The 8,370-nt window shown below is 48.0% G+C and overlaps 1 protein-coding gene across 1 annotated transcript in view; it reads left to right on the plus strand.

Annotated features, from left to right (window-relative positions):
- Positions 1–8,370, plus strand: part of LOC105277443 — a 47,093-nt gene that overhangs the window by 4,232 nt on the left and 34,491 nt on the right. The window lies entirely within an intron of this gene.

An 8,370-nucleotide genomic window follows, 5' to 3' on the forward strand; every position in this document is an offset into this window, starting at 1 on the left:
CGCGCGTGCGGTCCTTATCACGGCCGACCGATCGGCGCGCCGTATTAAAACGCTCGCGTAATCGGAACGTGTCCGTGCGACGCGGTGCAATTCGTCGCGATTAATTAATTCTTGCACGGTTCCCACGGCGAGCGTGCGCTGCGAGATCCGATCTCGATTCGCGCGATTATTATTCGCGAGTAATCGGTTTCGCGAAGTGCGTGTGACGCACTTTTGCAGGCTCAGCGAAATGGATCGAGATTCTTTTCGGAATTGACCGTCTTTCAACGAGGAGGGATGGAACTCGCGCCCGATTCTGCCAACTGTGCGTCCGTTGCTGCTGACGTACGTTCCGGTTTGCCGATTTCCGGCGTGTTAACAGAAGCGCCCGCCGGGGGGATTACATCACCGAAAAATACGAGAGCGCCGAAATCGCCGCGCGGCTTCCACGTCCCGCGCATTTCACTTGCAAATAAAAGCTCACGGCGCAATCGGGGAAGCCACCGCTTTTCACAGGATTTTCCCTCGTTTCGACACGGTCGTGTCCGGTTATCGCACACCATCGCGATAACGATCGGCCGTGCGTTTTCCTCGGATTTATCAGGACGAGCGCTCGAACGTCCGAACGAATCGCCGGTGGTGTCCGTCGCAGCTCTCGTGTATTTGCACCCGCGATCTGCCTGCGAAAACCGCATAAGTCATGACAACGAGGAACGATCGATCGGGGCTACCGATACCCGCGCAGGGACATGGAAAGCCGTGATTGTGCGAAAAAGAAAGAATGGACCGGTACGGTCGAACGAAACGAAGAGCGGGAGAGAGCGCGATACACGCGGAATCGTAGCGCCGATAAACCGCGCGCGTGTACCTGCCTTTGACACACATGGAAATTAGATCACCATGTCACACATACATATGCTGAACGTATGCACGTGATTCGTTACACTTACACACGCGAATTCGCATTTCCATCTCGCTTTGCTGGGAATCGTGTTTCAAGACGCTTTGCGACCGGTATCGAGAAGTAGAAAGGAACAGCGGAGAACGAAAGTTGGACAAGATGTAAACGAGTAAAATTGGCCGGAAGCGATCTTACTCTCCCGGAGAATAGAACGTCTGTTCTCGAGGCAAGTGTCTACGATCAAATTCGGATCTATAAATTAATATCGTGTGATCGACGTCGCCGTCGTTGTCGCGACGAATTTATCGTCGGGAGTCCTCGTGTCGCTCACAGAGAAGATTCGCATCCGAATCGCTTCGTGAAATATGAAAGACATTCAACAAATCCCATAAAATGCGGCGGTTGCTCTCATCGCGATGACTAATCGAATCGACGAACAACCGTGGAAAGATCGAGCTATCATCGCGATCGGCGCTTTTGACGTTTCCTTACAGCGTTATGATTCTTCTCGTGACGTGCGGGAAAGGCGGAATTGTATGTCGGATCACTGGGTACGGCACGGTAACTTTTTGTTCGTTAATGTGTTACCATAGTAATACTAATTAACGGGAACTTTGTTCATTAATTATATCAGGTTTCCCGCATTAGAAAGGCTACGTGAAAGGGTATTACGAGCTTGACTTTTCCGCGTAATTAATTCACTTTATTCAGGGTCGAACAAAAGACCACCGTCGCGGGACGGCCTAAATTAATTTACGATAATCGATACGAATTTTTTGCACGAGGTCGAAATGGGAAAATTATCTCCGCTTTAATCGGACTTGAGTCCGTGCAAGATCACAATCGTAGACCTCGGACCGTATACATGGGGCAATTACGTTTTAACGCGGTTAATGTGCGGGTGGTACATAGTCGGGATCACGATATGCAGAACGCGAAATGGCAAACACAGGCGTGGTGATGTACGTTTATCGAGACATTAAGAAATCGTGACGTCATGCGCTTGATACGATGAACAAACGTAGAGAACTTCCGACAGTGCGCGTGTGGTCCTGAGCCAACATTGACACAGTTTATTATGTCTGTCACGGTTGTAATGTAGTCCGTTGGGCAATAGATAACTATAAATTTTCGACTTAAATTCGATAAGATAACGCGAATGCGGCACTCCGAATGTGTCACACGAAATTAGAGGATTACCTGTCAAATTGTCGCGCCCAATTACAACCTCATCACGTCGACTCTTCGATTGTTATATTTTCTTTTTCTTGAAGTTTGCTGAAGCTGTCCCTTGCGCTTTGACGTGATGCGCATCGAAATGCATTTGCGCTTTGCGTCATTTAAGATTAGCACCTCTTGGAGAATTCCAAGGTGCAAATAAAGGAGAAAAATAAGATCATCTTGAGTTTCCTTTCCCAGGTTTCTGCGAGGTAAATGGAATGGAGCCGCGTGCAAATAAATCTCGAAATTTGAACAAGAAATCAGTGAATAATTGCACGTGACACGCAATCCGTTTTTCCAAGTTTGTCCTCCACGCGGTTTGAAGATCTTACTCGCGCGCCTAGCCTTGCACGATAACGTTACGCAATTGCCACTTGACGTAAAAAGGCCTAATACCTAGCAAAAAATATTGCCTCATAACACCGACCGTAATTGCCGTGAGGTATCATTATGGTCATTTACAATTTTGATTGCCGCAAAACACTTGATTGTCGCAGCTAGTAACTCGTTTCACACGTAATCTTTTTCTTAGTAAAATCCATAGATCGCTCGCGTCCGGCTTTTGTGCGTCAAAAATTGCATGATAAAGCATGATAAAAAAAAGAATGAGGGAGACCAATTAAATTTAAAAAAGGAGAAGAAGAATAAAACACCAGTTGAGATAACTGGGCTCGCGGAGTTTTGTCAGCAGAAATGTACTTTCCTTCCGCGTTACGACACGTCCGGCTTCATCGTAAATTCCCAATATCGATGAGGAAAGCATAAGCCCCGTGCACAACCTCCGCCATGTCGATGCCAGTACGTATCGAGGTATATTTCATTGCTGGGAAGAGATACCACATAGGGCTTCGAGTATCACGCTGCCGCGAGATAACGGGGTAATGTTCGAATTGACATAAAGTAAACGTTTCCCTTCGACCGTCCGTTATCTATAATAAACTATCGGTCAGACATCTCTTGATCGAATTTTTCTCTCTTCCTCTCGCCGTCTCCACAAGAAATAATTTTCCTCCTCTACACGCTGCAATTATACGTGAACCTTCGCAGGTAATGATAAAATGTGCAACAACGCGTAGGAAATCATGTTTGCTTGATTCCGGATCATTATCGACGTTCGTCCCCGTTCTTAAATACGTTGTCGACCCCGATCGGCCGCTACAGCTCGAACGAGCAACGTCGACGCGTAATAAGCCTGTAAATAGGGATGAAAACGGCAGCGGCTTATCCGGCTCGGCGCGCTTCTGCCGCAGATGCGTATTTGCATTGTTAAATGCAAAAGCCGCGCGCAAGTGACTAGTAATCAAATAACATTTATAAGTAGGAAATAGAAATCTCGGCCCCGTCTGCTTAAAGGTTAAATGATGATTCCGTCATCGCGGCTCGATTCCCGTTTGCACATTGAAGGATTCACCGTACGCGACGTCGATTAAAGATCGTCGGATTACGTCGCTCGCCTCTCTTTCTCCCTCGCACGGCAAGATAATCGAATTCTCGGATAATGGCACGGGTGATCGACCGGCACCGGAATTAGTTTCATCGACGGGCGTACTTATACCTACGTGCGTGTGCGTTCACACGCGGTAACGCACGTGCGCGAGCGGAGAGGCCGTTAGCTGAGCAAGTGCGGGAAAAATGCTTGATGTCCATCCGCTTGCACTCGCGCGAGATTAGCCGACCTCGTCACATTGAACGCGGAGGCTGAGTCGAAGGAAATGAAGAGGAAATTAGCCGACGCGGTAAAGTAGCCACGGTGGATCGACGGAGAAGTTCCATTAACGGCGCAACGATATTCGACGATCTCTGACCGGCAACGACTCGCGGCGGTCTCGTGCGTGTCTTGGCCGGCACACGCACCATTACCGTTGACGATCCTGTGCCTTTACGTGAGGTTCACCATTTGAACACGCACGCGAGAAGGAGATACCTTAGGATCACTCGTGGGGGTCGATTAAGCGGAGCCGCTGACGTGACTAGACGCGATTCGACGATCGGAGTCATCTAGAAAGTCGCATGTGGAAATTGCCGATTGCGACTTGCGGATGAGAAAAAAAAAGAGGATTCGCAAGCTGGCTCACTGATCTCCACGAGATCGCTCGCACGAGATCTCTCCCGGCGTGATTACGGCCGGGAAAAAGATCACAGCCGCGGCGATCTGTGTCAAGGGGCGATCGCACGCCGCGCCGGTGCATTCGTGCACCGCGCCTTCGATGAACGCCGCACGAACGGCGATTATCTCTCGCGTGCAACCGTGCGTGCATTCTCGGTTCTCTCGCCGCTACTGATCGCGAGAGACGTGGTCCTCGTGGTCGGAGAAATCGTGAATTCACGTTCTAGAACATCGCCCCGGTGGCCGGGGTGCGAGTCACATTCGCAATTCAGGTTCTTCATCGAATTGCGGCCGCAACCCACGAGACACGTTCCCGCAATCGCGCCGAAAAGTTAGCCCCCGGAGAGACCACGGGCTTCGCTTTGGCTTCACCGCACTTGGCGAGCTTTATCCGCGACACATTGTGATTGACCCGAACAATCCGATTTGCTGATTCTCTGCGAACAAACTTCTTCGATTCCAAGCTTGTGGTGAATCTTCGTAGAAGCGATAAGGTACGCTATATATATATATATATATATATATATATATATATATAATTTGCGTGCATTATCAATCTCCTTGCGTTGCTCGTAACATTTGTTAGTAAAATGATAACGGTGAATGCTATTATTATCGGAGAAAGATAGAACGGAGAAAATAATGTAGTTATATGAAGGGAAGATAAACTTGAGTACTTTGTGCGGGAATTCTCTCAGCAGATCAGGAGAAGATGATATAGGAGTCGGCATATTTAACTCAAAAAGGGAGCAGGGAAGATATAACGAAGAATAACGGCAACAAAGAGGAGATAAAAGGAGGAATTAAGAATAGGAAGATTTTACATGGTGGGAAATGAGATAAGTAATCGCGATGAAAGCCGAGCATATGTGTTGGTATTTATCGCCGTATCGACGATAAATTGCTATCAATCCAGTTCAGCGTGGCAACGAAATCCTCGCGACGAAGAGTTGCTAACTTGCTAAGACGTCGACTTTCACGCCGGTGAGTGGCGATTAATCAATTAATTAATTATAAAAGAACGAAATTAATCGCGCGCGTGAGCACGCGCGTACGTGAGTGAAATTATTATGATCTAATCGCGTGTCTCGTGATCTCGATTCGATCTCGTTACACGGACAGGAGGACGGACTGGCAGACTTGAATTTCTCCACGAGATGCGCGAGCGATTGACTGCAAATGACATGTGCACTTCCGTTCCGTTCTCGTAAGAGATACTGGAATGACGATCACTCATGCGTGCACACCTGATCAGCGTATCGGCCGCTTTCTTCTCTCGCTCGGAGAGAGAAGCCGAGAGGTGCGTGATGAAGCGAAAGAGACGGACCCGCCACGGCGACGCTTTAAATTCAGGTGCCGTGACCGGTATGCAAAAATTCTCCGACAGGTAATACGGGAGGGGAGGACAGTACACTGGCGGGACCCAGTGGTTGGTATGGTCAGTTGGTTCATTGACCGATCTGTCCTCCTCTTCTTTGCCCTCCTCTCCCTTCGCTCCACAATTCTCTCTCTTTCTTCCTCCCTATTTTCTTTCCCTTTCTCGCGTCGTGGTCCTTTTGCCTTGCAGCGCTTCCAAGCACAGATTGGAAGGGAACGTAGAGGAATTGCTGCTTTTCTGCCGGATCTGTGCAGCGATACGACGTCGAAACCGTTAAAATCGACAGCCGGTCAATCCGCGAGAATTCACTCGACGTTCGATCGGATCCGACCTCGCCGCTTGTCGAAATGAGGATTTATGCGCACGACAAGCAGTGTGGCTCACCTTTCTCTTAATCGTCGGCTTGGTCAGCTTCTCCCTTTTCAGGAAGCGACCCATGCCCGCGTCGTTGGGTCAAGGTGATTCCCTTCACGGTGATCGCCGTATCCTCGATGAGGGACGAGGAGACATTTACGCTCCAGTGGCTTGTGAAACGAACCCTTAACACGTCTCGCCGATCGTCATATCGCCGACTACGAGTAGGAGATGCAGAACGATGCAGAAAAACTCGAAGAATGCTGTTCGTTGAGCGTAATACGCGTAATAACGGGAAGCGAAAAGACATGGGGCAGAAGGAGAATCTGCAAAACTAGAATGCACCGTCAGCAGAAGCAATCCCGTTAATTACCATGTGCATCTCCTTCAACGCGCCATGGAAGAGTCCACTTCCGGTCCAGTGGTTCCCCCCGAGAAATCGATAGATGCGGCGACGGTGCGCGCACAGGTCCCAGGACAGGTCGGAGAGCTGCTGGCATCTTCGATCGTAATTAAAGGGTACGGGAGGAAGGATTCGTAATTAAGTGTGAAAGTTATCAACCGCACATCGATTGGAATTGGAAACATCAACTTCGACGTGAATCAATCAGCTAATCGTCGATACTGCTATCGTTCATACAAGCTCCAACAGCGACCGATAGCGTTTTGAAGGGACTGATGAAAAGCTTGTGAATAAATAGGACAGGCAAGAAATACGCGCGATGGAATACTGATAATAAAATTGTTGACTATTATTTCACTATGATTGCCAGGTATTCAATAGCTTTTAACAATAAGTATATTGTAATAATTGTTATCCTCTAAAAGTGGTCGGAGAACGTGAATTTATTTTAATTCGCCTTGTTGTGTATTTTGCGTATGTCATTTCTCACGTCGCATCGTCGCGACAAGCGCGTTCTCTATTTTGCGTGGCTCGATACAACACATGTAATTATTGGACATTCTCTTTCGCCGCACGTGTACGTTTATTGGAAATAGTGTCGCACGCAATAGCACGACGATGCCGAAGAATGCGTTCGCAATTGCTGTCGTCCCAATTTTGACAAGGGTCCGCTTTTGATTCTCTCTCGATACGTTGACGCATCCATTGTTATTATCCTTTGATTGAGAATCGAATCCAGTTATACGCACGATACGCACGATGCTGCATTACGGATTTTAATTAATTAGAGCGCCGCATTCGCGTTTGCTGCATTATTAGAAGGAAGATAATATTAACGCACGTTCATGAATATCGCAGTAGTCTGCTAAGTTGAACAACAATGAAATGAACGACAGTAATCGATACTCTGAACTGATAAATAATACGCAGAATGAGGCGAACAATACGCAGAATTTATAATTCAACGACTTAATTAATCGATCCGGGGAAAATGATTTTCTCGAGAATCTCATTCCATCCGACGTTAAAAAATTCCATTTACATATTACACGTCGTGTGCTTTTCGCTCGAGCGCGAATTAAAAATTGCACTCCCAGCAGAATTCTCTGGGTCTGCAGCCACAAGCTCGGCATCTATTACGAGCTCATTTTTGTCCTCACTTTTCAGAGAGATGCGAAAGAGGTCGAGGCGCGTAGAGACGCGCGGTCAGCGCGGATGCATTTCTCTCTTGGAATTTCTCTGAAACTTCCTCCTCTTCAAACGTGCCCTGCCATGTCCTGTGCTGCTTCTTCTTTCTCTTCTTTCAGACGTGGCTCACGGACGCGAGACCACCGGAAAATAATTGTCCGAGTAAGGCCGGGACACGCTGTACGCACCGTGGGCACCGCGCGTGATTAAGCGCCGCGAAATTAAACCGGTTTGCCGAGGCGATGCCTCCCGGTAGATTCGCGCGGCTCGATAAACGAAATTAATGAATATCGATTTCAGGCCGGCGACTCGGCTGGCCAAACGCGCGTTTCGCGAAGATGAGCGCGATCGTTTCTCCAATTGTTCTCGCGACAACGGGAAAATACCTGGACAGCGCAAGTTACATCCGAAATCGCGGCTAGAAACATTATTGCAGGAGAAATTTAAATCGATTCCTGCGAAGGTACGATATTATTATTATGTTTATCCGAGTCACTCGATGGTAACGCTGCCTTAATCCATGTTTGCAGGTAAGCAGATAGATTCGCTTACTCCAAGGTAAGCTCGAAGCCGGTTAACTAAGTTTGCCTCCTCCGTTCATACCGTAGGAACTGCAGGAAACTATACATATCTAACCATAAAGGGATGGCGAATGTCTGAAGTTTAGAAGCTGTTAGCACGAGGTAGTCACGAGGCAGCTCGACGATCAAGCGCAGATAGATATAGGCAGACGTTATCCATCAACGAATGAATAATTTTACAGCGGACGTGAACCTTGTCAAACCGAATTCGCGAGTCTAGTACACGCGTCAAGTCGTGTTCGATTTTCCGTGCTCGCG

This window comes from Ooceraea biroi, chromosome 3 (genome assembly GCF_003672135.1).
Source record: "Ooceraea biroi isolate clonal line C1 chromosome 3, Obir_v5.4, whole genome shotgun sequence".
Lineage (NCBI taxonomy): Eukaryota > Metazoa > Arthropoda > Insecta > Hymenoptera > Formicidae > Ooceraea > Ooceraea biroi.